Source organism: Rhinoderma darwinii, chromosome 6 (assembly GCF_050947455.1).
Source record: "Rhinoderma darwinii isolate aRhiDar2 chromosome 6, aRhiDar2.hap1, whole genome shotgun sequence".
Lineage (NCBI taxonomy): Eukaryota > Metazoa > Chordata > Amphibia > Anura > Rhinodermatidae > Rhinoderma > Rhinoderma darwinii.
In genome coordinates this window covers 119606259-119614962 of record NC_134692.1, presented here as the reverse complement: position 1 = coordinate 119614962, position 8704 = coordinate 119606259, and the positions used below count along the sequence as shown (strand labels likewise).

At 43.8% G+C, this 8704-nt stretch overlaps 1 long non-coding RNA gene across 1 annotated transcript; it reads right to left on the bottom strand.

Moving 5' to 3' along the window:
• Window positions 1–1421: 1421 nt before the first annotated feature.
• Window positions 1422–6280, bottom strand: LOC142655707 (uncharacterized). Its single transcript, XR_012849537.1, has 3 exons — window positions 6060–6280; window positions 5509–5702; window positions 1422–1607 (listed from the first exon to the last, which is right to left on the bottom strand). It is a non-coding gene; the product is annotated as an uncharacterized LOC142655707 (long non-coding RNA).
• Between the last annotated feature and the right edge of the window lie 2424 nt (window positions 6281–8704).

The window sequence follows — 8704 nt, the reverse complement described above, 5'->3', positions numbered from 1 at the left end:
GGCCGGCAACCTGCCGCCCGACCGCCGGGACCCAGACTTCCGACCGGACCTGTTGCCTCGACGTCGCTGCAGATCTAGGCGTCCGTCTAGACGATCCTGACGAAGCCTGCCCCCTGGCCGGAACATCACCATGCGGGGCGGCCGTACCTTGTTCTCCAAATCTTCCATCTGATGGGGGAGGGGTGACAGGGAGCCCAGCCTGCGACTCCCTGCTTACCGCCGGACCCCGTCGCGGCCTGGGATTCCTGCCAGGACGCAGGGCCTGGGAAGGGGTGGTCCTCCCAGCTGCCTGGCCTGCAGCGTCTGGGATCGGGCTCCCTCTGCGACGCCGTGTCCGCGGGACTACCTCCGGACTGAGGCGCTCTGGAGGTCGGGACCGCCGAGAGGGACGGGTCAACCCAGCCTGCGTCGCCGTCACCCCTGGCACCGCTCTCTGCCTGCCCAGCGCAGGAGCGGTTGTTGCCGACTCCCCCCCCGCCGCCATAGCCATGCTCGTAAGGGGGCCGGGGGAGGGGAGCCTGTCCCTTTCAACAGACCCCGAACGCCGTGCCCGACGTGGCGAAACGGCGTCCGGGATCCTCGTTATTGCAGCCACGGTCTCCTCTAGCCATCCGGGACCGTGGTGCACAGCAGCGGCACGCAGCCGCTCTAACATAAGGGCTTCTGACATTTCTAAAAGCCGGGCAACGGGGAGCTTACTTGCTTCTATGTTACTCCTCCCGCTGCTTCCGGCTCAATGCCGAGAAACAGCGGGAAGCGCAGTAACGGCCCCCCGTCCCCCTTAACTCCTCCCCGTCCCTCCTTCAGCTCCTTCCAACTCTCCCTCAACTCATTAACCCTTTCCCTACCAGGACGGTCATGTCGGCTTCCCTTCACCCTGCGGCCGCGTCCAGCCTCTTCTAGAGGACCCTAAGCCTGTGCCCAACCGATCATGGTCCCATGTAAAATAAAGGAAATAGACAACTGAAACAGGGGCAAGAGGAAGCCCCCGGAAAAAGGTGGGCCTTTTATTTGGAGGGGAGTGAAAAGGGGAGATGGTTACTCCTCATTGGCAAATAGCCCCTGATCCACAACCATCTTAACATATCCTCAGAGGTACTGAGGCTGGACCGGGAGCAATCAATGGGCTGTTGTTTGGAGGCGTTCTGCATCTGATTTATCAGCCGTTTGTGGCCTTAAAAACAGACGAAAATAAGCCGTGTGAACATACCCTTACTGATAGTCGTTTGTGTCAATTGTATCCAGTGTTGATAATCTCATATTCCTGTTTGCTGAAGAAGGTTTTCAGCAAACAGGGATCTTAAAAATTGTGAGGAATTGAAACATAAAGTATATTGTTTAGAAATTTTATTTATGTAAAACCGAAAAACTCCTTTAATCTGTCTCACAAATTGTGTATGGCTTCTAAAATTATTAGCACCATCAATGGAAAACTCTTTTTTCTTTTTTTATTTTCTACTATTTTCTGCAGGAAGCTCTGAGTTTATTATCTGCTCCAGAGGATAAGTGCAGGCCACATTGATGTTACGTAATTCTCGAACGATAATCGCAACTGGATCAGGTGGTAGAAAGATGGTGTTCTTATATGTTGCATGTGTCTCTGTCATCTGTAATAAGAAAAAGGAAAATCTATGTAATTCTAATTGATATTTGTAAATCTGGACATTGTTAATAATTTAGAATGGGGAAATGAATATAAGTACAATATTGTAATATACACAACACAAACATTATATTACGTTATGCAATTATTATACATCAATTTTACTGCAGTCTGAGAGCCATTATCCATATGCAGAGTGCCATATATTGGGCAGTCTGTAGTCAGTGGGGGATGGGCAGCCATAGAAATTTTAAAATGCTACATCTACATGGCCAGTTCAATAAGGCTCCTTATTACGTTACATTTATGGGTTGTGTCAAATAAATAAGACCCCTTGTACATCATGTATGGGAGATCTGTTTTCCCGTACAACTTTTTAGATCTAAAGTAGATTTGAAGTGTGGCTCAAGCGAGAGGAGCAAATTCCCTAAGGAAATATTAATGAATGCTTCCCCTGTCTCTTGAGCCACACTTCGATCCTCCTATTCAATCTAAAAATAACGAATCTTCCATATATGATATAAAAGGGGCCCAAATTTGTATACAATTTTATTTTTATCCAAATATACACTGTTTACCACAGGATAGTTGTTGTTTTTTGCCTACTACTGTATACAACACCACAAAAAAGTGCATAAGCTACAGCATGCAAGACATATGTAACGTGTTGGTATACAGTTCTGTTCATTTATTAGTTTCCGGTAAAAAAAAATAAATAAAAAAAAAAAAACCACAATTGTATCCCCATTAACATAGTGTAAGAAGGAGCCTCAGAATGATTACAGAGCATTGAGAATAATAAATGTATGTCATGTACATTAATGGTACCTATAACGTTTATATGTGGAAAACCATGTATCTATGTCACCAGAAAAGGTCCAAAATTCTGTACTGATTTATTTCATACTTTATCTACAGTATATATAGTAGGGGTTGACTTTCCTGCTTCAGAGCTCAAAATCTCTGAACTCACAACTAAAAATGTTGTACACGTCTCTATAAAATCTGTTGTGAACAAAAAGCTAAAAATAAAAAAAAAACTGAAAATATGCAGGACGGTTGCTGGAAAGTGAGGTCGTGCTGGGAGAGAACCAAACCAGTCACCTGACATGTGGTCAGGTGACTGGTCTGGTCCAGTCCTGTGCCGTCGCTGTCGCCGACCCCAGTAAAGTGATCCTCCGCTTCGCCGCATGACCACCTCCTCCTACTCGTGACGGTGAGTGGTGTCAGGCAGAGTGGAGAGTGGTAGCGCTATGTTCACACTGAGTTTTTTGCAAGCAGAAATTCTGCCTCAAAATTCCATCTAGATTTTGATCTGCCTGCACGCCGTTTGCCGTGTTTTTTTTTGCGTCATTTTTCGCTGTGAAATACGCTTTCTCTGCCTCCTATTGATGTCAATGGGAGGTCAGAGATGTAAATGCCCGAAGATAGGGCATGTCGCTTCTTTTTCCCGCCAGACGGTTTTTCCGTTCTCGGGAAAAAACGCCTCCGCCCTCCCGTTAAAATCAATGGGAGGCATTTTTGGCGCGCTTTCCGACAAATTTTCCGCATAAAAAAACTCAGTGTGAACTGGCCCTGCATTTTCGGCCATTTCTTTGGCGCGTTTTCCGACGCGTTTTCCGCGTCAAAAAAACTCTGTGTGAACTGGCCCTACCGCTCTCCACTCTGTTTGCAGTAATCCAATTATATAAACTCCTAGAGCATTATAGTAACGGGCTAGGCAATGATCCTAAAGAGGCATCCTCCCTCTTTCAATGCAAAGGCAACTCCTTAATAGACATTTTTTACAGAGAAGAAAACGGAGTATAAAGCCATGTATATATATATATATATATATATATATATATATATAAAAATATAAAAATCTTTATTAATCACAGAAATGAGACAAATCCTCTTCAATACATGGAAAGTCTGACCTCATTCTATAATCTGTAACTTTTTTAGAGTCGTCTCATTAATCATGTACTTCTTTTAAATGTTTGTCCCATTTCTATGAATAATAAAGATTTTGATATTTTTATATATATATATATATATATATATATATATATATATACACACACATGGCTTTATACTCCGTTTTCTTCTCTGTTGGCACTAAGTACAAGAGAAGAGGGGGTTCTGTGTGTGGCTATCTACATAGGGGGAGCTGTGTGGCTATCTACAAGGGGGGCTGTGTGGCTATCTACAAGGGTGGAGCTGTGTGGCTATCTACAAGGGTGGGGCTATCTACAAGGGGGAGCTGTGTGGCTATCTACAAGGATGAGGCTGTGTGGCTATCTACAAGGGAGGTGATGTGTGTGGCTATCTACAAGGGGGGAGCTGTGTGTGGCTATCTACAAGAGGGAGCTGTGTGGCTATCTGCAAGGGGGTGCAGTGTGGCTATCTACAAGGGGGGGAGCTGTGTGTGGCTATCTACAAGGGTTACTGAGGGGCACTTTTATTGTGTTGAGCACTGAGAGATTATTATTATTGTCTGGGGCACTGTGGATTAAGAGTTTGTTTAGAGGATGGGGTATACTGTAGGTGTGGTGGGTGCTGGTAAAGCGAGAAACCAACATGTCTGTGTGTCACATTCTGCAGAGACGAGTCGTGGCTGGAATAAGTCGTCACAGCGGTCTGAGCCGGATGGAGGAAAAAAAGGAAAGTGAGCGACTAATCAGAGCAAACATCACCTAAGTTAGCGGGGAAAGCTACAAGCGGAGCTGTGATTGGTGAGTCACTCCTAGCACCCTGCACAGGCAACGATTTTGTAATGTCTCCGTAAAAATTTTGGTCTGTCCATGAATTTTAGCTCAGTTGTCCAGAAATTTCGGAAGTGTAGCTGGCAACCCTGTATATGGTATGTCCCTCAATCACGCCACAGGGATTACCTGTGATGCGATCCAAGTGGCACCCCCTTCTCATTTTCCCCTTGAATCCTGTGGTCAGCTTTGAGGGAATAGCGGCGGAGATGAGGGGTTTCTCTGATCTCAGCCATTAGAGCGGAGCGGCGGCTGTGTAATACAGCCATTGCCCCACTCCTGACAACAAGTGTGCTCGCGCAGTCAGCATGAGGTGATGCGGCCATCGCTGCACTAATGAGTGACGGCGCCGTCTCTGAAGATAGAAAGAACATGGGTGTGTTTTCCAGTTCGGCCGCCATGTTCTCTGTCTTCAGTGCCAGAACTCATAAGTCTAGGGCCAGCCACATCACATCATCCTGACCGCACGCACACACTTGTTGCCAGGAGCGGGGCAATGGCTGTATTACACAGCCGCAGCCCGGCTCTGACCACAATACTAAGTTGACGGTTTTGAACCATTTCAGGGTGCACGGAATCTAAATAGTATATTTTGATGCATCGTGCAACCATAATATATATATACCTCTATATATCTATATCTCTCAATTATAAATATATGTAAATATAAATAAATAAATATATATATATATATATATATATATATATATATATATATATATATATATATATATATATATATATATATATATATATATGTAGTTTTTACACAATTTGTCACTGGTCAATTATCAACTTTTCTATGATAACAAATTCACCAATATTTTAAAGTGTATCGTCACTTTTACCAGGTGAACCTTGTAGAGTATAAGGTTATTAATCACATTCATTTTAATATAGTTTAAATCAACACCAAAAATAAGCAACAAACACTCCACGAGTGAACATTTTATAACATTATAGGACGCACCATGAAACAATAAACTAACAATATACAACGCTCTATTGCTTTGCTTTTCATATGCTTTTATATGGACTTTCACTCAAGATCCAAGCGGAGTGTCTGCTTTACCATATATACAGTGGATGTCCTGTTAGTACAGACTGAACATATGAGCAGTATATATGTATACCTATGCAGAGTTATAGATTACTTACAGTAAGCAGAGTCCCGCATACTCCTTCTTTGCGAGTCATAGTTATGGATAAGATGCCATCAACATTCAGAAATCCCCGACAACGTCTGTCTAACAGATGGATGTTCTCTATGTCCACATTCGCAGACTGAAGCTCAATTACCGGTAGAGTTACCTTCATTTCCAAGGTCCCACATTCAATTTTTGGGCAGAAACCTTTTAGACATTGAATTAAAAAGATACATCAATTTAGGTTATGTCACTATTATACATGTGTGTATACAAATGTAGTAATGTTAAAGAATGCAAATCAATGCATAATATAAATGATATATGGTATATATGGTAGCCCTGTTACAGATTTTGCATTGGGGCCGAAGAGCTTGAAGTTCCACCTCCGGCTATATCAGAATATTTCTACTCAATGAGAAGCTCAGCCATCTGGAACTATATATATATAAACACAAAATACATGTATGCAATCAGGCTTTGTATCGTCATATGCCTGGTTGATAAATGGGCCCCAAAGTTCCCACAAGCTTTAGTAAATTGGGTAACCCTATGACACCTTACCTACTCGATCACACTGTGCACCATCTTCAGATAGCAGGATCTCATCAGTGCTCACTGTAGAAAGATAAGTTTCGTTTTCATGATTTTTTATGAAGTTTAATCCACGGCGTGATCCAGTGACGTCATTGTGTCAGAATGTGCAGGGATTCTGTCCCTGCGCCTTATAGGCTGCAAGCCTAACGTGGCCTGGTGCCTAGTGAATGGCAGAGCAGGGAGCTAGCTCCCTCCACCGCCATAATATTCAATTGTATGTGCGTCCTAAGGAAACAGTTACAATATACAGTTACAATGTGGCAGTTGCCCAGGGCCCCGAATGCCTGGTGCTAGCGACGCCACCGGGCATAAGGGGGGAGTGCCGCCCAGCCCTGCACATAAATGTTATGCGTCGGGCCGGGCAGCAAAGGCCCAATCATGCTGCTGCCCCTGTACCTAATATAGCGGTGGTTCTGCCTTCTGGTGTTGCACTTTATTTAGGTGCCTTTTTTTGATGCATACATGGCATTTGCAGAAAGAAAATAAATTTCACCACCACCACCATTTAATTTTTTTTTATGCTGGACACCGATCATCATAATTGATGTTATACATTTACTGTACAGGTTTTTACAGTTGTGGGGATACCAAATATATGTGTATTAAATTGTGTCATTATGACATACAGAGTCAAAATGAAAAACAATCAGTAAGGACTCATGCACACGACCGTAATGGTTTTTACTGCTGCAAATACAAATCCGACGGCTACAGATACACATCCATAGCCGTCCGCAATTGCAGAAGTGCCAAGAATAGGACATGTACTATAATTTGCGGATCATTTCTACGGCCCGGACGCACATCTATAAATATACGGAAAGGTGTCTGTGGCCAATAGAAATGAATAGATCCGCAATTTCATCCATAATTACAGATTCCGTAATTACGGATGAAAATCACGGTCGTGTGCATGGGGCCTTATACATAAGAACTAAAGAGCATCCTATATGAAAAACATGAATCCTATACGAAATGCAGAAATAACTGATCCAGATAAATTGTGCACAAAGACAAGGAAAAAACTATAACAAATAGAAAAACAGAAATAAAAAGATGATATGAAAAAATAAAATGGAAAAAATAATAAACTAAAAATGTTAACAATGCATAGACCCGGAAGAATAATATAAATGATCAGGAAAATAAGGCCACGTGCGTATTGCTACAGATTCCAGTTTACTCAAAAACGTGGCCATTTTGTACAGATATAGCAGTACTGCAGTGTCAGTGTAACACACTGGTCTGCAACTTGTGGCTCTCCGGCTGTTGGGAAATGACAACTTCCAGAATTCACTAACAGCCACAGCCTATCTGGGCATGCTGGGTGTTATAGTTCCACAACAGTTAGAGAGCCATATGTTGCAGACTACTGATATAACAGAACAGAGTTTGTCACTTTGCCCAACTCATCATAATTGAACAATGTGTAAAAATGGTTTACATAGGACTGCAGGCAAACAATAACACACTGCATAAACGCATTGAAACCCGAAAAATGCAGCCTTAATGAGATCAATGACAAATTCAACTTTGCTACATCTGTTAGGGCATGGCCAGACGTGGAGGAATTGCTCTGGAATTCCGCTGCGGATAGTCCGCTGCGGATTACCACAGCGGACATATTCTCCATTGCTTTCCACTGCTTTTTAGTTAGGTTCGTGCACACGTTGCGGAAAACTCCGCTGCGGGCCATAGGCTGCGATGCGGAATTTGGTGTCCGCAGCATACACTGGCTGTTGCGGACGTGTAGCGGACTTGTTGCGGACTCATTGCGGAATTTCTCCATTGACTTCAATGGAGATTCAAAATTCCACAATGAAATCCGCAGATGTTATGTGTGTTGTGTAGCGTATTTGTTTTACGAACATGACATTTCTTCATTCTGGCTGGACCTATGTATTTCTAGGTCTATAGCCAGACTGAGGCCCCATGCACACTAACGTAAAAACGCCCGTAATCATGGGCCGTTATTACGGCACGGGCAGGCCCATAGAAGTCAATGGGGCTCCCGTAATTATGGGTGACTACGTGTGTGCACCCGTAATTACGGGAGCGTTGCTAGGCAACGTCAGGAGATAGTGCTGAAAGAGTGCTGAAAGAGTTAAACGATCATCAGTAACTGTTTCTGCACCCTGGACAGTGACTTACGATTACAATATAGATCAACCTGTAAAAAAAATAGAAGTTCCTACTTACCGAGAACTCCCTGCTTCTGTCTCCAGTCCGGCCTCCTGGGATGACGTTTCAGTCCATGTGACTGCTGCAGCCAATCACAGGCCAATCACAGGCTGCAGCGTCATGCAGGGAGGTCGGAATGGATGTCGAAAGAGGGACGCGTCACCAAGGCAACGGCCGGGTAAGTATGAATTTCTTTTACTTTTACTAGGGCCGTCCCTTCTCTCTATCCTGCACTGATAGAGAGAAGGGAAGTACTCTTCACCTGAATACGCAACGGCTAATCTGCATCCATTTACTGCACATTTTAGGCAAAGCCGCAACAGAATCTGCAACGCAGATTATGTGCGGCATTGATGCGGACAGTGGCGGAAGAAATATACGCCACGTCTGGTCATACCCTAAGTCATTTACTCACCACTGACTGCCAAATT